The 23,569-nt window shown below is 43.3% G+C and overlaps 1 protein-coding gene across 4 annotated transcripts in view; it reads right to left on the bottom strand.

Annotated features, from left to right (window-relative positions):
• Nucleotides 1–23,569, bottom strand: part of PLCH2 (phospholipase C eta 2) — a 768,337-nt gene that overhangs the window by 411,294 nt on the left and 333,474 nt on the right. The gene's annotated exons all lie outside the window — the stretch shown is intronic.

Raw genomic sequence — 23,569 nt, forward strand, 5'->3', positions numbered from 1 at the left:
CACTCCAGGATTAGATGTTGATGGTCTATTCCAGTGTTTTCCAACCAGTGTTCCTCCAGCTGCCCGCCAAGGATCCGTGCTAGTGTTGGTGGTAAATAGCCATATCCCGTGTCCGCCATTTGATCGCAAGACATACCCGACGTCACCTGACACAAAAGCTGTGCGCCAGTAACGTCATCAAGGGGCTGGCTTCACACAGAACAGATGAAGCAGCTAAGCCCCCTTTAGCACTTGACTTGTGATGCATTGTCTCGGGCTGCACAGCAAGCTGGGAAAGGTCGGAGACAACACTCATTTTGTAGGCTGCATAGAATGAACTTCTGAGGAAAAGAAAGACAAAGAAATTTGATACCAGCCACCAAACGTTGCTTTCCCTGTCTCACAATCAAAGAATCAAAAAGCCCGGAATACCCCTTTAAGCACACTTGATGAAAAATAATCCTAGAGAACATGAGCAAAAGCATTTGTTACTGTTATAATATCCTTGCAATTGACCTATAGACATCAAATTAACACTATTCTCATATCTCTGCTACTTAAAGGTTATTGCAGACAAGATGCCTATCAAAGCTTTCCCATAGGTAATGATAGCCATTCTATGCTTAGCTTTATGGAACAGATGGCACTTCTTTAATTTGTAGACCTTCCCTACAAGCTGCTGCCATGGTACACTCATCTATCATTCCATTAAAGGGGTACTCTGGTAGAAAACAATTATTTTTCAAATGAACTAGTGCCAGAAAGTTAAACAGATTTGTAAATGATTTCTATTAAAAAATCTTAATCCTTCCAGTACTTATCAGTTGCTGTATGCTCCAAAGGAAGTTGAGTTGTTCTTTTCTGTCTGACCACAGTGCTCTCTGCTGACACCATTGTCCATGTCAGAAACTGTTCCGAGCAGGAGGGGTTTGCTGTGGGGATTTGCTCCTACATTGGACAGTTCCTGACATGGACAGAGGTGTCAGCAGAGAGCACTGTGGTCAGACAGAAAAGAACTACACAACTTCCTTTGTAGTATACAGCAGCTAAGTACTGGAAGAATTAAGATTTTTTAATAGAAGCAGTTACAAATCTGTTTAACTTTCTGGAGCCAGTTCATATGAAAAAAAAATTATTTTCCACCGGAGTACTCCTTTAAGTCCCACTTTGTTGTAGACTTAGGGAGAAAGTTCCTGACGTCTCCTCCGGTATGGTAACCCTCCACCAGCGCTGCCTCCAGGTTGGATTTTAAACATACTGCTGAGCACAGGATTACACTTTCAGATTTAAAATCTTCTTACATATTTCACTTCCCTTAAGCCCCCGGAATGGCAGATGAAAGTGCAGAATGAGAGATTTCCATAGGAAGTGTAAAAGTTTATTATCACACAACATGCAGGAATTCTATCCCAAGGGCATTGTCAACCATTTAGTCTATCAAAACAATTCATCCATGAACTAGGACATTGTTCTATATATTTTTACATTTTAATGGCCTTAAACATCTTCTTCTTTTTTAAATAAACTTGCTATACAATTGTGCATGCTGTAGGTGATGTATTCAGTAGTTATTAAAGATCAAATATTATCAAAGAATATATATGCAAAAGTATACCTAGGAGTTAGCTACCAAATTAAGTATCAGGGAGACTTGATCTCTTGTTTGAGTACAACTTCATACAATATTAATATATAACTATTTTTGTAGCTATTATTTTATATTCTCTTTATAAGATTTGCAGCGTACTGAAACTATCTGCCTTTCAGATGCAGTGCTTATTCCCTTTCATTGGTGCTCAGTTATTATACAGAGTTAACAGATGCAGCTAATGGAATATATCCATTATAGGGAATAACATAATGGCACTCACCATCAGGTAGACACAATTTGGCATTTATTGTGGTTTATAAGGCCAGATACAGCACACAAGGCGACAGTCTGTTTCATGCTTTAAGGAAGTGCAGGGAGCTGCATGAAACAGACTGTCATCTTGTGTGATGTATCTGGCCATGTGAACAACAATAAGTTATAGTTTTGCAACAGCTGGAGGAGCCCTGGTTGGAAACACTGGCCTAAGTACTTTCTAATGTAATATTAATCTGAATGTAACAATTTTTAAGATCCATATTGTAATATTACATGATGGGGGGCAGCACGTTGGCTTAGTGGTTAGCACTGCTGCCCTGCTGCTTTGAGGTCCTGGGTTCATATGCCACCAAGGACAGCATCTGCAAAAAGTTCATATGTTCTCTCCTTGTTTGCGTGGGTATCCTCCCACACTTTAAAACATATTTATAGGTTTAGATAGTGAGACCCATTAGGGACAGGGACCAATTTGAGTTTACAGAACTGTGGAATCTGTGTGCACTATATAAATAAATAGTTATTATTATTTGGTCTATTATACATTTAGGAACCAGAATATGAAAAGACAAAAAACAGACAACCGCAGGCACTGCCCTGTGCCATAACCAGAGGTAAAGATGGGTACATGCAAATATGCCAAAGGCTCACGTACCTGTGGATGCTGGGCTCAGAGCTCAACATCTACTGAAGCATATATAGGATTCCAATGCGTGGCTGCCTCCGGACCTAGATCCACCTGCAGGAGGTGGCTGTAGGACACTTGCAGTACCACTGAAGGATTCCAGATGGAAAGAAAAAAAAACAGTGTAGTTATGGGACACACAACACTAGTGGCAGGAACCACGGGCACTGTGGGTTTTAGTTAGGTGTTTTTATTTCTCATGGACAACGCGTTTCAAGAGCTGGCCCGCTCTCTTAGACTTGAGAAAGAGAGCGAGTTAGCTCTTAAAAAACACGTTGTCCATGAGAAATAAAAATACCTAACTAAAACCCACGGTGCTTGTGGTTCCTGTTACTAGCATTGTGCGCCCCACAACTACCCTGTTTTTTTTCTTCCCATCTGGAATCCTTCAGTGGTACTACAATTAGGAACCAGTCATAGTTCCTGAAGAAATGTATAAAGTTTATTAAGGAGCAAAGAAAAACGGAAGGACTTTAGTCAAAGTAGTGATATTTCCTTCAAAAGAGGGACATTTGGGAGGTATGCAAATGTATTGGAAAAGTCCCATTTTGATGGTACTGTTAGTTAGATATATAGATAAATGAACAAAATGATAAACATAAGCAGCAATACATTTCTCTAAACCTGCATGTGAATGTAAACCTTAATGTGGACTTCTCACATACAGCAGGTCTTCATTTATCAATGTCCAGAACAATAGAAAGCTTACTGTCCCATGACAGCGAGCTGTTTATTGCCGGGCTGAAGGCTAATTAAAGATATCAAGTGGAGAGACACTTGGAATTTTTTTCTCGGATTGATATGGACCAATTTGGTGAGGATGTCAGTGACTTAATTGCGTGTTACTTGTACTGTAAAGCGTGCAGCTTGGCTGATTTTCTGCAGACTATTGGCGGTCAGGGCTTATGGAATAAATTAAACCTTTTTTTTTTTTTCCAATTACAGGTTACATGTTTAAAGTGATTATGGTAGAAAAAAAATACATTCCGCTCTTGATACCACTGAAATAGTTTAGAAAAGTCCAAATGAGATGCCCTTGACAACCTGTCTGAAGGCCATGTCCATTATACTACTTTATCCAGAGTGCCTCTAGAGAAAATTGGAAATGTCATTGCCTGTAAGTTTATCTCTGTTGTTCTAAATTAGTAGGATCATGGATTTAGGGTCCTGAAGAGGTCCTGAATTTAAGTCCAGGACTTGTCTAGTTTAGGCCAACAATGTGGTTTATTTTTCTCAAGTAATCACTTCAACTGAGGAAAGGGTCGTTATGATAAAAAGTACCCTGAAACACGTCTAGAAGCTTGTATTTAACACATCATTAATGCACCACTGTCATTTGAGACGTCTATCAGTGAGCACTATCACTTCTGCAAGTCCGACACCGCTTGCCTACAAAAGCCGCAACCTCCATCTATCCAGCCCACCTACCTGACTGACGTCAGACTCCAAGCAATTCCATGAGGTCCGGCCATCGTAAACCTGTAAGCTGTGTTTTTTCCTACCATCGATAGCGGCTTCCACCAGGTCTGTGGCAGGGAGACCAGCCTACAAAGACCCTGTTTTGGACGGGTACTTGCCGGCACCAATACTCTGGAGTGGTCTACCTGACAAGTTGATTTATAAAAAAAAAAAAAAAAAGTTTTCCACCGGAGTACCCCTTTAAAGCTTCACTCTTGTTGATATGCTTTGTAAGGTAATATCATGGGCTCAAAGTAGTTAAAAAGAATATGCTTCTCAACTCCACATAGGACTTATCTCTTTAATGGTATGTGCTAAATAGGTAGGTACAGAGGCGTAACTTCTAACATCTGAGCCCCAATGCAAAATCTGTTACAGGACCCCATGTGCTGGTGTCTTCTTATGGGGCAAAGGAGCTCAGGGGCCTTCTCAGTCACAGGGCCTCAGTGCAACTTCTACCTCTGCACCCTCTATAGTTATGTCCCTAGGTAGGCACAAGGCACCAAACAACATATCCCTATGCTAAGCCCTCATTGGTATCCAAATGGAGCAGTTGTCCTGAGTAGGATAACCATTGATACCACAGGAACCTATCCCTCAATGTTAGCTGTACCTCTGATGAAAAGGTTACTGTAGTTTAATGGGTCACTCATCTCAGGTCAGATACTCTGTTAGGCTACTTCCAAGCCCAAACCTCCAACCTATCCAGATCCATACATACCTAAAAACTGATACCACAAACTAAGACATCCCATTATCTGGAAAGTTACACGCAAACATGTCCCATGTGGATTTAAGAACCTTACACCATATTTAACTTAAGAATCCATTAGGATTTATTACAAAATTGATCATAATGAATTTGTCACATTCATTAAGGCTTCAACTGTTAGTGTTTCAAAAGAGAACCAGGAATGATGGAGGTCCCAGGGGTCAGACTCCTCCCCATTCCAATCATCCATTGATGAACTATCAAGGTTAAAGTGCCCCTTAAAATAAATTTTATTGCCCAAGGCCATCAGGTATGCTTCTCCTTGAATTCCTTCATATCCACAGTACTGTACATTAATATCCTGTACCAAACCATTAAAATCCAGACCAGAATTGAAGGTCAATACACAGGTCCTACACATGGATCAAGGAACTGGAGAAATCACTAAAGTACCAAAAACATTCTTCACTGTGAGTGTTTTGCTCTGAAACAGAGAACCGACACAGATTGGAGGAGGAAGCAAGGGTGTCAGACGTCACTATGAGTTGTGCTCCTCATGACACATTCAATAGCATTTTGACACGATAGGTCACTGTATAGGGAGTCAATATCCTATTAAACCCATCTTCTGAATGTTTCCAGGAGCCCGGGCTGATTACATTTTCTCCACATGTATTATTCCTTCAGCCAGTCCATCAAAAGATTTCATTACGGAAACCTTAACATCTTACTTTAGACAGAAAGCGTGACCTATTTGGTTAGAGAACATGGCCACCTTTGTTCTGCTTGACTTTGATCACAAGATTTTGGTCTCTGAATGAAAGGAAGCGGGAAATCATTTGCTCTGATCTCCAACCACACTGTATAAACTTTGAGGGATCATTAATATTAATGGGAAAATTGTATTTTTTACTCATTTAGTCAGATGGGACGAGCTAATTAATAATCATAACTATACTTCACCAATGCAAAAAAAGGATATTTAATTATATTCAGATATAAATGTAGATAAACAAGAAACATAATTATAGGGGAATAGACACGTCGTTTCATCTGTTCATTTGGCTGGCTAAAGTTTGCATCTTTATTCTAAAAGAAGGGTCTGTCAAAGGGACCCCTGATCCCCATTCCAACTCCTTTCTGATAATACACAGTATATAATGTAATGTACATATGCAACATAGTTGGGTTTGTCCATGCAGTTCAAATGGAGCTTGTCATAGGTGTAAAAATATAATTGTTAACTTGCATCATTGCATCATTCATTGGAGCTTTCTCTTGTAAGATATCCTACGACTGAGCAAAGTGGACATGAAATAAAGAGTTGTTAAAAAGCTTAAATCCAAAAACCCTCAGTTATCAAAGACTGGATATGCTCTGAAAGAAACGGAACACCCTCCCTCCCACAATTCCATCAAGCGGTTTATGTTATTGCGTTTTAAGGTGAATTTATGGAGAAGATAGCGTTGATTGGAGAAATACATTTGTTTGGTGCCATCATGGACTGGCGGGTTGAAAGAATTATGTACAGTGCAACCCCACATGGTGATTGGACCCAAAATTGTTTATTCTGATCTATTTAATAGAAAGTGGAATTCTGCTCAATGGGTGTTGGACAGAGATAGACCTTGTTTTTTCTAAATGTTTCTCAATGTTCAATGCAATGCCCCATTTACATATTGGGGCTTCATTGCCAGTATATGTTGCTATACCTATAAAAAAAAAACAATTCCAAAACCTGATTTTGAGTCCTGTAGACAAAATGTGTACATTTGTTAAAACAAACCAAATGTATTTTCTAGTAGACTACATTTTTCTCCTAGAATACCTTTTTGAAGGCATCCTGACACAGTATACTGATGATGGAGCTCCAAAATGTAATGTGAATGGTGCCTAAGCTGGATAAGACCAGGTGGGTAGGTTTACAGCCTTTGGGTTTTGTGTATTTACTGAATTTACTGAAAACAAAAAGACATCTGGCACCCGCCTCGAACAGCTGTTCATCACTCTCACTATACATAGAATGGGCCCTGAATATTCATTGTATAGTAGTGGTGCCGCTTAAAGGAGTACTCCGCTGCTCAGCGTTTGGAACAAACTGTTCTGAACGCTAAAGCTGGCGCCGGGAGCTTGTGACATCCTAGCCCTGCCCCCTCATGATGCCATACCCCGCCCCCTCAATGCAAGTCTATGGGAGGGGGCGTGACAGTCATCACGCCCCCTCTCATAGACTTGCATTAAGGGGGTGTGACGTCACGAGGGGGTGGGATTATGACTAGTGTTGAGCGGCATAGGCCATATTCGAATTCGCGAATATTCGCGAATATATGGACGAATATTCATCATATATTCGCGAATATTCGCATATTCGTAATATTATCGTTTTATTTTCTCATATGAGAAAATTCGCGTATGCGAAAATTAACATATACAAAAATTAGCATGAGCGAAAATTCGCATGTACGAAAAGTAGCATGTGCTAATTTTCGCATATGCGAAAATTCGCTCACCTGTCTTACACAGTAGTATTAGAGCTGGAAGCAGAGGGGGGGGATCACTGTGATGTGTGCTGTGAAAAAAAAAAAAATTATATTCGAAATTACGAATATATAGTGCTATATTCGCAAATATTCGCGAAATCGCGAATATGCGATATTCGCGAATAAAATTCACATTGCAAATATTCGCGAGCAACATTAATTATGACGTCACGAGCTCCCGGCTCCAGCATTCAGAACAGTTTGTTCCAAACGCTGAGCAGTGGAGTACTCCTTTAAGTCGATGGGCGCTGTAGTCCTGGAAAACTCATTAAAAATACAAAATTCAAATGAAAAAATGAATATTCTAGAAATGACATGATTATGCTAAGCTTCTGCCAATAAAATAAACACACAAGCAAAAATGTCATCCATATATCCATTGCCTATATAAGGTGTTGATATCCACTAAACTTAGCCGGGAACTAATCTTAACGAAGCATTGACAACTAGCTGTACAATAGTAACAAGCAGAGAACTCCTCTACAATTACTTAATGTATCTCTGCCTGTGTGTCACGATTCGGCTTCCAGGTAGTGGATCCTCTGTGTCAGCGAGGGATTGGCGTGGACCGTGCTAGTGGACCGGTTCTAAGAGGCTACTGGTATTCACCAGAGCCCGCCGCAAAGCGGGATGGTCTTGCTGCGGCAGTAGCAACCAGGTCGTATCCACTAGCAACGGCTCTACCTCGCTGACTGCTGAGAAGGCGTGGGACAGAAGGATTAGGCAGAGGCAAGGTCAGACGTAGCAGAAGGTCGGGGGCAGGCGGCAAGGTTCGTAGTCAGGATGGGTAGCAGAAGTTCAGGTACACAGGCTTTGGACACACTAAACGCTTTCACTGGCACAAGGCAACAAGATCCGGCAAGGGAGTGCAAGGGAGGAGACTAGATAAAGGCAGGGAGCAGGTGGGAGCCAATTAAGCTAATTGGGCCAGGCACCAATCATTGGTGCACTGGCCCTTTAAGTCTCAGAGAGCTGGCGCGCGCGCGCCCTAGAGAGCGGAGCCGCGCGCGCCAGCACATGACAGCAGGGGACCGGGACGGGTAAGTGACCTGGGATGCGATTCGCGAGCGGGCGCGTCCCGCTGTGCGAATCGCATCCCCAACGGCCAAAACAGTGCAGCGCTCCCGGTCAGCGGGACTGACCGGGGCGCTGCAGGGAGAAAGACGCCGTGAGCGCTCCGGGGAGGAGCGGGGACCCGGAGCGCTAGGCGTAACAGTACCCCCCCCCTTAGGTCTCCCCTTCTCTTTGTCCGGTAACTGCCTCCCCTGGGATGAGGACACCGGGAAAGAATGGAGGGTTTCCTCAACGGCAGGCAGTACAGCAGGAGTGGGAATGGGGAGGGAGGGCAGAGGGCGAGGCCTGGCACGGGGCAGTGTGACACCAGGACGGGGGCCATGGGGAGGCACAGAGGCTTGCCTGATGGGACTGGGAGGGGGGGAGAGGCACTTCCTGTGGCAGGCAGAGTCCCAGTTCCTGATCTCCCCGGTGGTCCAATCAATGGTGGGGGAATGAAGCCGGAGCCAAGGCAGACCGAGGAGGACCTCAGAGGTACAGTTGGGGAGAATGAAGAACTCAATCCTTTCGTGGTGGGGTCCGATAGACATCAGGAGGGGTTCTGTGCGGTAACGCACGGTGCAGTCCAATCTGGCTCCGTTGACCGCGGAAATGTAGAGCGGTTTGACGAGACGGGTCACCGGGATGCTGAATCTATTAACAAAGGACTCCAACATAAAATTCCCGGAGGCACCAGAGTCCAAGCAGGCCACGGCTGAGAGGGAGGAGTTGGTTGTAGGAGAAATCCGCACGGGCACCGTGAGACGTGGAGAAGAAGACTTAGAACCAAAAGATGCAACACCCACGTGAGCTGGGTGCGTGCGTGCGTTTCCCAGGCGTGGAGGACGGATAGGGCAATCCACCAAGAAATGTTCAGTACTGGCACAGTACAGACAGAGATTTTCTTCTCTACGGCGATTCCTCTCTTCCTGGGTCAGGTGAGACCGATCCACTTGCATGGCCTCCTCGGCGGGAGGCCCAGGCGAAGACTGCAAAGGATGCTGTGGGAGAGGTGCCCAGAGATCTAAGTCTTTTTCCTGGCGGAGCTCTTGGTGTCGTTCAGAAAAACGCATGTCAATGCGGGTAGCCAAATGGATGAGTTCTTGGAGGTTGGCAGGAATCTCTCGTGCGGCCAGCACATCCTTGATGCGACTGGATAGGCCTTTTTTAAAGGTCGCGCAGAGAGCCTCATTATTCCAGGATAGTTCAGAAGCAAAAGTACGGAATTGTATGGCGTACTCGCCAACGGAAGAATTACCCTGGACCAGGTTCAACAGGGCAGTCTCGGCAGAAGAAGCTCGGGCTGGCTCCTCGAAGACACTCCGGAGTTCAGCGAAGAAGGCCTGGACTGTGGCTGTGGCAGGATCATTGCGGTCCCAGAGCGGTGTGGCCCAAGACAAGGCCTTTCCTGAAAGAAGGCTTACTACGAACGCCACCTTAGACCGTTCTGAAGGAAACAAGTCCGACAACATCTCCATATGCAGGGAACACTGAGACAAAAATCCACGGCAGAGTTTAGAGTCCCCATCAAATTTGTCCGGCAGGGACAAGCGGAGGTTAGGAGCGGCCACTCGCTGCGGAGGAGGTGCAGGAGCTGGCGGAGGAGATGGTTGCTGCTGTAGCAGAGGCAGAAGTTGCTGTAACATGGCGGTCAACTGCGACAGCTGCTGTCCTTGTTGGGCAATCTGCTGCGATTGCTGAGCGACCACCGTGGGAAGATCAGCGAGACTTGGCAGCGGCACCTCAGCGGGATCCATGGCCGGATCTACTGTCACGATTCGGCTTCCAGGTAGTGGATCCTCTGTGTCAGCGAGGGATTGGCGTGGACCGTGCTAGTGGACCGGTTCTAAGAGGCTACTGGTATTCACCAGAGCCCGCCGCAAAGCGGGATGGTCTTGCTGCGGCAGTAGCAACCAGGTCGTATCCACTAGCAACGGCTCTACCTCGCTGACTGCTGAGAAGGCGTGGGACAGAAGGATTAGGCAGAGGCAAGGTCAGACGTAGCAGAAGGTCGGGGGCAGGCGGCAAGGTTCGTAGTCAGGATGGGTAGCAGAAGTTCAGGTACACAGGCTTTGGACACACTAAACGCTTTCACTGGCACAAGGCAACAAGATCCGGCAAGGGAGTGCAAGGGAGGAGACTAGATAAAGGCAGGGAGCAGGTGGGAGCCAATTAAGCTAATTGGGCCAGGCACCAATCATTGGTGCACTGGCCCTTTAAGTCTCAGAGAGCTGGCGCGCGCGCGCCCTAGAGAGCGGAGCCGCGCGCGCCAGCACATGACAGCAGGGGACCGGGACGGGTAAGTGACCTGGGATGCGATTCGCGAGCGGGCGCGTCCCGCTGTGCGAATCGCATCCCCAACGGCCAAAACAGTGCAGCGCTCCCGGTCAGCGGGACTGACCGGGGCGCTGCAGGGAGAAAGACGCCGTGAGCGCTCCGGGGAGGAGCGGGGACCCGGAGCGCTAGGCGTAACACTGTGTCTAGCTCCATTAACACTACAGCAAATCACCCAGTGAATCCTAAGAGCGGACTCCAACTCTTTTTATGCATCTGAAACCCATCGCCTCCTGGTTTTACAATAATTTAGATGTTATGCTTTAGAAAACAATTGTAATTAGTGCGGCTTTCTTTGTCTAGATATCCTCTGGTGATATTAAGCATTCCTGAACACACAGGCAACAAACAATGAAAGCGCTGGTGTTGGAAGAGGCGTCCTGCTGGGTTGTGCTCTACTTCTTTTCAGCTTGTCTCAGAAATATGTGAGACACGTAGCTCTCAGACATTCGTCAGGTTTACTTCTTAACTCTATGAAACTGGCAAAAGTAAACACAGAGGTGTAGTGAAAGTTCTGGTGCACAATGCTCATTTCTGGATTAGTTTCTTGATGTCATGGCCCCTCAGTTCTTGAGTCTCTTAAATAATGCATAATAGCAAGAAGTTTTGTAGCACTCAACAAGACAGCCGAACTGCTTCCACATCAGCTATGGAAATTACACAAGTTATATTCATCACTTCAATGAAGTCTCCTATACACTAGATGCCTGTTCCCCCAGTTAATAGGATCCTAGTCACAGGACAAACAATAGCAGACATTCATGAATTTTATTTATTGGAATACCTTTTTAAATGGGTTATCTAGGGAGTGGCCATCCCTGGCATTCCACTTCCATCATGCACTTGTCTCAGAAGTATACCTTATAAAAGGGGAGGGTTGGGTACCATATTGTGATCATCACATGCAACAGTGGGAAGACAAGAAAGGATGAGGCGACACTCACCATACAGGGTAACTTCTTTAATCACTCGGCAGTGACATCAAGTGGGATACAGGCGGGGGAGTGGGGTGGAGGAGGGATAACCGGAACAAGTTGTTTTGTGCGCCTTGCGCACTTCCTCTAGCCGGATGTGTCACATCCGGCTAGAGGAAGTGCACAAGGCGCACGAAACAAGGTTTGGGGGATGGTGTAATGACAAAAGGTCATGGGGGAGATTTATCGAAACCTGTCCAGAGGAAAAGTTGCTGAGCTACCCAACTCAGCAACTTTTCCTCTGGACAGGTTTTGATAAATCTCCCCCCTGTATCTTTTCTGCTTCCAGGACAACCCTTTTAAAAAGTTATTCCAACTAATGAAAGTGAATGTGGTCATGTTGTGATACAAGTTGCCATGGCCAGACCAGAATTGCAGACTCAATTAAGGATGGATTTCAGATACTTAAAGGGGTTATCCAGGAAAAAAACTTTTTTTTTAATATATCAACTGGCTCCAGAAAGTTTATCAGATTTGTAAATTACTTCTATTAAAACATATTAATCCTTTCAGTATTTATGAGCTGCTGAAGTTGAGTTGTTCTTTTCTGTCTAAGTGCTCTCTGATTACACCTGCCTCGGGAACTGTCCAGAGTAGAAGCAAATCCCCATAGCAAACCTATTCTGCTCTGTGCAGTTCCCGAGACAAGCAGAGATGTCAGCAGAGAGCACTGTTGCCAGACAGAAAAGAACAACTCAACTTCAGCAGCTGATAATTATTGTAAGGATTAAGATTTTTTTTTTTATAGAAGTAATTTACAAATCTGTTTAACTTTTTGGAGCCAGTTGATATATATATGTATTTCCTAGAATACCCCTTGAAGATGTGCTGGTCACAATGCACCCATATTTACATTCATAAGCTTCGATGCAGCATGTTGCAGATAGCGCAGAACAGTGATTTTGGGACGCAGCACATGCCATGTTGACAAAATTGTTGTCGCCCTAACCAAAAACACAGTTGAGGTCCACCATGCACAGGCTACCTGAGTTGCTAAGCATAGGAAGTCTGCTAAAGATGGTCTTACACCTTCATTAGCTGACAGCTGAACATCTATTTGGCTGACAGCTTTCTGTTCTGATCTCCCCTTACACATAAGTGTTAATAGGTTCTCAATACAGAGAGGAAAGGTAAGCCGCTGCCAGACAGCTTTGGTGGTGGCTTATCTCAGTCAGAACAAAGATTGGGCACTCTAAATGCATTGGCATGGCATTATCTGTTGTAGGAGATTCAGGAGAGCCCCATAGACTTAAGACAGTCATCCAGTCCCACAGCTGACTCTTGACTAAAGTGTATGAGGAGTTTAAGATTCTGCTTTCAAAATACTAGCAGCTACTGTGGCTATATGATACCCTAAAGGACTGCAACATTAATGGACAAGATGCATTAAACTGTACCTGTCACATAAAAAAAAAATGTTGACATGTCACTGAGATATGTCAAAAGTTTTGATTGGTCAGGGTCTCAGTCCTAAGACCCTAACTGATCAGGAGAACAAGCAAGGATAAGGGCATGGTTACTCCCCCAGCAATCTTTGTCTCGCTGCTTCATAGACTTATGATGGCTAAGATGGCCCCATAATTGCTGAAACCACCCATAGACTTAAAGGAAAACTGTCACCCTGATCACCCACACTAAACCCAATACACTGGGTTATAGTGTGGGTGACCCGGAATCCAAAGAGGGGTCACTTGCTATAATGGGTGCTGGGGTTCCTGAAACATTGGCTGGTGAAGTTCCCTTTCTGAATTTAGGAAGTCGCGTTCAGGAGGCGGGGCCCCACTGGCTGGCCGCCCCTGCTTCTTTCTGTCTTCTCAATCAGCCATCCCCTTAGTTAGCATAGTCATATTCTGCAATTCCACGTCCTAGTGACGTGAGTCGCACGGCTGCGCTCTGTTGGTAGAGTCGTCAGTTTACATACAGCTCTCAAGTCCGAGCAGTCATGTGAGAGCTGTAGTCATGTTGAGAGTTGTAGTCATGTGAGAGCTGTAGTCATGTTGAGAATTGTAGTCATGTGAGAGCTGTAGTCATGTTGAGAGTTGTAGTCATGTGAGAGCTGTAGTCATGTTGAGAATTGTAGTCATGTGGGAGCTGTAGTCATGTTGAGAGTTGTAGTCATGTGAGAGCTGTAGTCATGTTGAGAGTTGTAGTCATGTGAGAGCTGTAGAGCTGCTGGCGCATGTGCTCTACCAACAGAGTGCAGCGCTCACGTGACATGCGACTCACGTCACTAGGACGTGGAGTGGCAGAATATGCTTACTAAGGGGACGGCTGATTGAGAAGACGGAAAGAAGCAGGAGTGGCATGCCGGCAAGGCCCCGCCTCCTGCGCGCGACTTCTTGAATTCAGAAGGGGAACTTCGCCAGTGTGGGTGATCAGGGTGACAGTTTTCCTTTAGGATTGCTGAGATCACCCCATAGACTTATGATTTCTAAGATCACTTCATAGAATTATGATCGCTAAGATCATACATAGATTTATGATTGCTGAGAACACCCCATAGATTTATTTATAAGATTACTCTATAGACTAATGTTCTTTCTCTCTGATTGGTGAGACCCCGATCAATTTAAACTTTTTACAAGTCTCTGTGACGTATCAAAAGTTTTTTTTTTGTTTTTTTTTTAAGCGACAGGTACATTCTAACCTTTTGTGTTTATTTACAATCATCACATTTTCCTTACCTCAGCAGCAGTACTGAAAGCAAAACCTTTTATTTTCATATTATGATCAGCCAACATGGAGCGTGGTTTTCTGACCAAGAGATAATGGCTAAACTTCACCTACAGAGGTCTCCACTATCATTAAGCGATGAAAATTGTCATTAGACTGAAAAATATTATAAATGAATCCACTTTGTTTTTTTTTTTTAATAATTAACACTAATTAATATTCTAATTACAAGCCATAACATTTTCTGCCTTGTATATCATCAAATCATTTTGCTGCATTAAAAATTGTAATTACAAAAAAAAAAGTAATTATGTTAATAAAGCATAAATCTGGGCAGATGATGGACACAGTGATTTACAATGTGGAGGCCATAATGAGTTATTTGTAATTACTGCTCCCTGCTCCCCGGCTCATACGGCCGAGAGAAAGAATTATTGGATCCCACAACTGAATAAAGCCGCGTCGTATCTACAGTGGGAGAGTGAATAGACATCAAGGCAACTTTTACAATTAGGATGATTTAACAATAGAATGAAGCGATCAGACCTGGCGTTCTTTTTTACCTTTAATAATTATATTGAATGCAAGGTGCTATTAGAACCTGTTATCTGACCCGGATCCTTTATTGAAATGCTACTGTTCTTGGCAGTGTATTAGTCCCAGTATGTTTAATTCAACCTCAATTACCAATCTCACTTTCAGGCTCATTTACAAGAATAAGAGAACAAATAATGCTTTTCAGAGGTTGCTTAGATTCAGGGGAGCAATTGGAACTTAATTTCTTAACAAATGAGATTGGCGCTGTGAGAAGCAATGCGGCACATATGAGCGAAGGGCCGCTCATTGCCAGTCGTTGTTATAATGTAAATCACCGGACAATAGAGCAGGTACAATAAGAGAGAAGGCGAGACGTCTGACTAAATGTGAGAGATGTGACTTTATTAACAGCCGTGTGCAAGTTTTTGTTACAAATTAGAAGGAATGGCGGTATGAATTTCTGTAAGAAACAATCTTCCTCTATATTATATTCAATCATCTTTAAGCCTCTTAAAGGGAACCTATCATGAAATTTTACCAGACATAGAGTAATGTGTGGTAATGTGTTATATATGGTAAAAATCTTCATTCTCACTATGCTGGGGTGACAATCCTGCCCTCAGGGCTGGTGAGGATATGAAGTTAGTAAGTCTTCCCCTCCGGGCTCTGTAAGTAGTCTCCTGGATGGGGAGTTATACTCACCTAGTCCCGTCTTCTCAGCTGTAATCACGCTCCCTCAGGATGATTGACAGTCTGCGTCAACGCTCTGCATTGTCTGCTTAAGGAGCAGAGCAGTGACGCAGGCTGTCAATCATCCTGAGGGGGTGTGATTACAGCCGAGAAGACAGGACTAGGTGAGTATAGCTCCCCACCCAGGGGACTACTCACGAGGCTGGCGGGGAACACTTTTAAACTTTATATCCTCACCATCTCTGCAGTCAGGAATGTCTCCCAGGGATGGTAAGGATGAAGATTTTACCATATATATGACACACTGCCACACATTATCTATGGTAAAATCTCATGATTGGTTCTCCGCCCCTAGACATCTTATCCCTATCCAAAGGATAGGGGATAAGATGTCTGATCGCGGGGTTCCTCAGCAATGGGGATCTCCCTGCAGCACCCGGCATTCGTTTAGAGCATCGGGTGCAGCGCCGGAGGCTTGTGACATCACAGCCACGCCCCCTCAATGCAAGTCTATGGGAGAGGGCGTGACAGTCGTCACGCCCCCTCCCATAGACTTACATTGAGAGGGCATGACTGTGACATCATGCTCCGTGCACCAGATGTCCCCAGCAGCATGACCCCCGCGATCACACATCTAATCCCCTATCCTCTGGATAGGGGATAAGATGTCTAGGGGCAGAGTTCCCCTTTAAGCATTAAGATATGTGTATGCATAGAGGGGTATAAGTGGTACGCACATCTGTAACCAACTAATATCTATGACAGTGTTTCCCAACCAGGATTGCCTCCAGTTGTTGCAAAACTACAACTCCCAGCATGCCCGGACAGACTTTTGCTTTAAATAAAAACAAAGCCAACCCTGTATAAATATTTCCAGGTACCAAGACAATTCTCAGTCTACTCCGGAAGGTCTTATTACATTGCAGTTCACCCGTATAACACATATTACGTTACGTACTTAAAAATAAAGTGAATGATTTGTGCAAGAAATCTCATTTGTTATGTAACCACCAGCGCGCTTCGATGGGAACGCAACCAGTAGAGGCTGTTCTATGGAGCATTCTAGTAATGAGGGCACCAGATATAACATAAAGGGTTGAGCGGAAGGAAGTCTATCTTCAGGGAAAAATGTGTTCTGGTATCGTTAATGATGTGTTTCTTCAGCTGTAGCCTCGATGCCTCCAAATATTTGCTTCATACGCAATTGGAAATAATGAGCACCAAATGATGTTCATGGGACAGTTTGATCACTTTTCTTCATTTTAAAGAAATGTTTTGTGGATCAGTTTTTCATATTCTATTTTATTTTAAGGAGGAGAAGTCGTGCCTTTTGTGGCCTTCTGTTTTAGTATTGGCTGCTCCTTTGTTCTCCGTTAAAGGGGTACTCCACTGGAAAACTTTTTTTTAATCAACTGGTGCCAGAAAATTATACAGATTTGTAAATTACTTCTATAAAAAAAAAAAAATCTTAATCCTTACAGTACTTATCAGCTGATGTTACGATCCACAGGAAGTTCTTTTGTTTTTGAATTTCCTTTCTGCCTGACCACAGTGCTCTCTGCTGACACCTCTGTCCATTTTAGGAACTGTCCAGAGCAGAATAGTTTTTCTATGGGGATTTGCAGAGAGCATTGTGGTCAGACAGAAAGGAAATCCAAAAAGAAAAGAACTTCCTGTGGATCATGCAGCAGCTGATAGGTACTGAAATGATTAAGATTTTTTAATAGAAGTAATTTACAAATCTGTTTAACTTTCTGGCACCAGTTGATTTAAAAAAAAACAAAATAATAATAATAATAAAATGCATAGCAATGACCAGTGAGTAAGGCTTAGCTGCTATTAAGAATAGCTAGGATCATGCAGCTAGTTTGTCTTCTCCTCTTCTATTAGTTTGTATAGGGCTGTTGCTCTACAAATGCCTTACTGCTGATCAATTAGTGTGGATGAGCTGATCACCAATAGGAGTCTCTGATTGGTCAGCCCTTTAAAAATACCAGACTTAGCAATGTGGTATGGATTATATTTTATTCTCTGTGCATTTAAAACAAGCAAGAAAGCTAGCAGTCCCCATACCCACTTATAAGAGACCACAAAATAAGTTTGCTGACAGCATCCATGGCACTTAAAAAGTACTTAAAGAGGTTGTCCAGAAAACAAAAAAAAACCTGAGTATGATGTCAAAAAGTATAATAAAGCAACTTACTAATATAATTGTATTAGCAATTTACTAATATAATATTATTAGTCATAGTGCAGAGATATTGTATATCAGGTGTACTGCTCTCTTGTAAGCTGTGACCTCACATCACAGGCTGCAAAAATGGCCTGCTCTGTCCCTCCTCCCCACCTGTCATCAGGGAGGAGACCAGTGGGAGCTGGGTCTACTGCTTATTATATTTATTACACATTAGATAAGGCAGCAGTGAGCCTTTCTCATAATGGTAGTTTCTGTCAGAGCTAGCTCATTGCTGCCTTTTCTAATGAGTCATAAAATTGAACTAGTATTTTGCTTTACTATACTACATATTCAGGTTGTTTCTTTCCCTGGACAATACCTTTAAAGGTTTTTGATGACCCCAAAATTTTGAGCCACATCAAGCATGCATAGCAAAGATCCCTATGTAGGTGAAACACTGCTGTAATGTGTATGTGTTAAGGGCATCAAAAAAGATGTAAGTCCTTCTATGTCAGATGAATTATACAGCAGCTCTCATTGATCAAATTGGCTGCTGTGTATGTGTATGCACAAGCTCACCAAAAAGTCAGCCCATTGAAAGCTAATTTGTATGAATACAAGAATAATAACCTGACAAGCTGAACAACCTGTGACCTAAAGAACAGGCAAATGACACATGTGTACAAATGGACCTCCGTAACGGAAGCCTAGGGACATGATAAATACTCTAAAGAGATATTTGTAAATGATTTGTTTTCTGACATAGGTAACAGATGTTAGGTGAGAAATACCTAATGGGATTGCTACTTAAACCTTTCCCAAACCCTGATGGTATACAGATTACTATATATTTATATTTCTAAGGGTGTAAGTGTCATAGATATTCTGCCAGTTCACCAGGTTATACATTCTAGTAGACTTGGGATGAATATTGGTTATGATCTTGCCTATATAGAATAATATAATGATGCCATAAAACATTAAGATGTGATAACGCCAGTTACTGAAAATAAAAATCCAATAGATAGATAAATGACACATCTTCAGTAAACTTTTAGTTTTTCTTTGAGGTCAAAAAAAGAAATTACAAGATTGATCAAAAGTATGAATATAGTTCTATTTATAACCTGAGAGAGTTTGTGGCCTATTGACTGTTGTGCAGGACATTAATGTATGGGCACAGAAGAGGTTTTGACTTGGCATCCTACAGAACGTCTATTAATAAGACTAATTTTCTTTCTTCTGATTCAATAGAACCATTTTCATTTGCTGTGTTTTCAGCCCTGACACTCCATTACTCAGCATCACAAACAACTAAATTGGCTATACACTGTACAATCGCAATAAGAATAATGTGCCCTGGAAAGGTATAACTAGTAATGCATATTGGGATAACTGAAGATATGGAATAGGACATATCAGGTGTTCAACAGGCTATTATTAAAATTATTTATGTAATTTATGTAATGCAATTTGTCAATTTTGTTACATTAGTTAACTTGGTAAACAAGGTTAATTGGTTTGATAAAGTGTTTTTATCTGGCTTTGCATTTAGGTAAACCTATTTAGAATTTGCCATTGCCATTTAACACCCATTGCTCCATATCTTTACTATACATTTGCACCAGAAGTTTGTAATGGGTATGTCTGCCTTTGGCTCTGATAGCAACTTCTACGCCTCTGTATAGCTGCTGCCTTGCCTCTTGCTGTCACTACGCCCGGCCCAAACATGAGGAGCCACTTTTGGCCGGCCTTAGGGATCACATCCTCCTGGGTTGGGCTATTTAAAGGGGTATTCCAGGAAAAAACACACACACACACATATATATGTCATCTGGCTCAAGAAAGTTAAACAGATTTGTAAATTACTTCCATTAATTATCAGCTGCTGAAGTTGAGTTGTTCTTTTCTGTCTGTCAACAGTGCTCTCTGCTGACACCACTGTCTATCTCGGGAACTGTAAAGAGTAGGAGAGGTTTCCTATGGGAATTTGCTTCTACTCTGGACAGTTCCTGAGACAGAGAGCACTTAGACAGAAAAGAAGAACTTAACTTCAGCAGCTCATAAGTACTGAAAGGGTTAAGATTTTTTTAATAGAAGTAATTTAGAAATCGGTTTAACTTTCTGGCACCAGTTGATAGATAACCCCTTTAAGGCTGAAGTCCTCTTTCATTCAGTGCCTGAGAAAAAAGGAATATTTCTTTGCTCCTGGCTCTAGTTTTGTTTTATCCTGGGTATCTTTATACAATGATCAAAAAAATAAAGGAAACACTAAGATTACACATCCTAGATCTGAATGAATGAACTAACCGTATGAAATACTTTCATCTTTACATAGTTGAATGTGCTGACAACAAAATCACACAAAAATCATCAATGGAAATCTAATTTATCAACCCATGGAGGTCTGGATATGGAGTCACACTCAAACTCAAAGTGGAAAACCAAACTACAGGCTGATCCAACTTTATGTAATGTCCTTAAAACAAATCAAAATGAGGCTCAGTAGTGTGTGTGGCCTCCACGTGACCGTATGACCTCCCTACAATTCCTGGACTAAAGCATCCGCCAACTCCTGGACAGTCTGTGGTGCAATGTTGCGTTGGTGGATGGAGCGAGACATGATGTCCCAGATGTGCTCAATCGGATTCAGGTCTGGGGAACGGGCGGGCCAGTCCATAGCATCAATGCCTTCCTCTTGCAGGAACTGCTAACACACTCCAGCCTCATGAGGTCTAGCATTGTCTAGGAACCCAGGGCCAACCGCACCAGCATATGGTCTCACAAGGGGTCTGAGGATCTTATCTCGGTAGAGAAATGCCACCCCACATCATTACTGATCCACCGCCAAACCGGTAATGCTGGAGGATGAAGGCAGCAGAATGTTCTCCAGGGCGTTTCCAGACTCTGTCACATTTGTCACATGTGCTCAGTGTGAAGCTGCGTTCATCGCCAGTTGTGAATTTGCCAATCTTGGTGTTCTCTGGCAAATGCCAAACATCCTGCACCATGTTGGGGTGTAAGTACAACCCCCACCTGTGTACGTCTGGCCCTCATACCACCTCCATGGAGTCTGTTTCTGACCGTTTGATGGACACATGCACATTTTTGGCCTGCTGGAGGTCATTTTGCAGGGTTCTGGCAGTGCTCCTCCTGCTCCTTCTTGCACAAAGGCAGAGGTGGCGGTCCTGCTGCTGGGTTGTTGCCCTCCTATGGCCTCTTCCCCGTCTCCTGATGTACTGGCCCGTCTCCTGGTAGTGCCTCCATGCTCTAGAAACTATGCTGACAGATACAGCAAACCGTCTTGCTACAGCTCACATGCACTACCTGAGCCACATTTGTGGGTTGTAGACTCCGTCTCATGCTACCACTAGAGTGAAAGCACCGCCAGCATTCAAAAGTGACCAAAACATCAGCCAGGAAGCATAGGAACTGAGAAGTGGTCTGTGGTCACCACCTGTAGAACCACTCCTTTATTAGGGGTGTCTTGCTAATTGCCTATAATTTCCACCTGTTGTTTGTTCCATTTGCACAACAGCATGTGAAATTGATTGTCAATCAGTGTTGCTTCCTGAGTGGACAGTGTGATTTCACAGAAGTGTCATTGACTTGGACTTACATGGTGTTGTATAAGTGTTCCCTTTATTTATTTGAGCAGTGTATTATCTTTGCTTGTTCTTTGACTACTCTCCTGCTTATTGTATCTATACTGTAACACTCTTTTGGTAACCGAATTGGCTTGTTGAACTCGGATTTTGTGTTTGTATGTGCATTCCCTGTCTTTTTGCTGTGCTGTTGTTGGTTAACCCTTTTGTGCCATGACCTTTTCCCTGACTTCTGTATTGTGTTTGTTTGTTACTTTAACTTTACTGAATCCTGCACCTTATTAGCATAGGGACTGACACTGTGGTTGAAGCCACTCTATTATGGAGGTTGGCACCCCAAAGGGCAGTGACAGAGGGTGTCACATATCCCTGCCCAATGTGTCATATTTAGTGTTATTTATGCCAGGCATGTCATCATGCTCTCTTTATCTATAAATATCCTTTAAAACTTTCCCAGTTCATCCTGTTTCTAAATATTACTTAAGGAAGAAAGATGTTAATACCAGACATGACGCCCTGTGTATGATACAGACAATCTCTAAGATCCTGATGTGAACACATTACAGCATTTCATAGCAAATAAGTGTGTGCTTGTTTCCCCATCCGTGTGATTAGAGAAACTCACAAGGTGACTTAAAGCTTAGGATTCATAGAAAGACTCTATATTTATCAGCCTTGGTCAGCTAATAGAGATTTATTATGTATTACAAGGCATCAGATCCTGAAAGTGCATCTGTCACATGTTTAGCAGAGCCAAGTAGATGTTAGCATCCATTGTACACCTTTGTAGGAACTGTTATTGCCTTTATTTAACAAAAACCTCTTATGGTTGGGGATCTACTATGACTGTGGGCTGCGACACCTTCCCCCTGTGTTGTCACACCTACTCCTTTTTTGAACACACACAGTTCGTCTGTTAGTGGCAGGCCTTGTTGAGATCTCACATGTGCCGTGAATGTGGGAGTTCAATACCTAGCCTATCAGACTCACTGCATGTGTGCCAAAATCCTCATTCATGGCATTTGTGTGGGGCGTCATTATGACCCACTACTGGGAGACGAACCAAGCTTGTCAATCAAACATGGAGCAGGCATGGTGTCACAAGGGGGAGGTATTGGAGCCCAGGGGCACTCTGACCCCAGACCATGCCTCTTTGGCATTTTGTAGAGGAAAGAAAAAAGACGGAGGTGCTCCTTGCGGAGTAAAATCACTACAATGTAGGGGGAGGGTAGGGGGAAAAATCACCGCCCATACACAACAATCATAGCCCATACACATCAAAATCATAGCCCATACACAACAATGGTAATCGTGTAGAAATCGATCCAGGTCTGCAGCCTTCCTGATATGAGACAATGGTGAACAGGACGGGCTTCTAGTTCAGGAATTAATCTGCGCTGACCGGGAGAAGGACATCAGACAGGTAGGATACCTTGACAGAGGATTTTATTGTGGATAATGCAACGCGTTTCACCATGCATGCGTGGCTTCATCAGGCATCAGGCTGATGCCTGATGAAGCCACGCATGCGTGGTGAAACGCGTTGCATTATCCACAGTAAAATCCTCTGTCAAGGTATCCTACCTGTCTGATGTCCTTCTCCCGGTCAGCGCAGATTAATTCCTGAACTAGAAGCCCGTCCTGTTCATCTTTGGCATTTTGTGACTGTGAACAGCATCAAAAAGTGCACAAAGTATTCATATACTAACATTTTTTTTTGGCTGTTAGTGGTTTCATATGCATAAAACATGTGAGAGATACCTTTTAACTCCTTAGGGTCTGCCCTATTTTGGCTTGGCTTTTAGGCCTGAGCAGGGACGATCATTTTGATGTAGCTATATGTCATAAAGCCTCTTTGTGGCTTCATGACATATAGCTACATCAAAATGATCGTTCCTGCTCAGGCCTAAAAGCCAAGCAAAAAAAGGGCAGACCCTAAGGAGTTAAAAGGCATCTCTCACACGTTTTATGCATATGAAACCACTGACACAGCCCAAAAAAATGTTAGTATATGAATACTTTGTGCACTTTTTGATGCTGTTCACAGTCACAAAATGCCAAAGAGTAGCAGTCCATGCTGTAAAATGACATTGGGGCCTTAAAGTGCTACTGCCATTTGAAGAACATTTGACATGTCACACAAGCATCTCAGTTGAGGTTTGGATGTTCAGATCTTCTGCGATCTCTAGACTGAGCTGCGAGAGGCACATAGCTTAATGTTTCGCTCCACTCCTGCTCTACTTCACTCACTGCCTCTTCAGTCTATCTGTAGGAGATGTGCTCTATTAT

The sequence above is a fragment of the Hyla sarda genome, chromosome 10 (assembly GCF_029499605.1).
Source record: "Hyla sarda isolate aHylSar1 chromosome 10, aHylSar1.hap1, whole genome shotgun sequence".
In the NCBI taxonomy this organism is placed as follows: Eukaryota; Metazoa; Chordata; class Amphibia; order Anura; family Hylidae; genus Hyla; species Hyla sarda.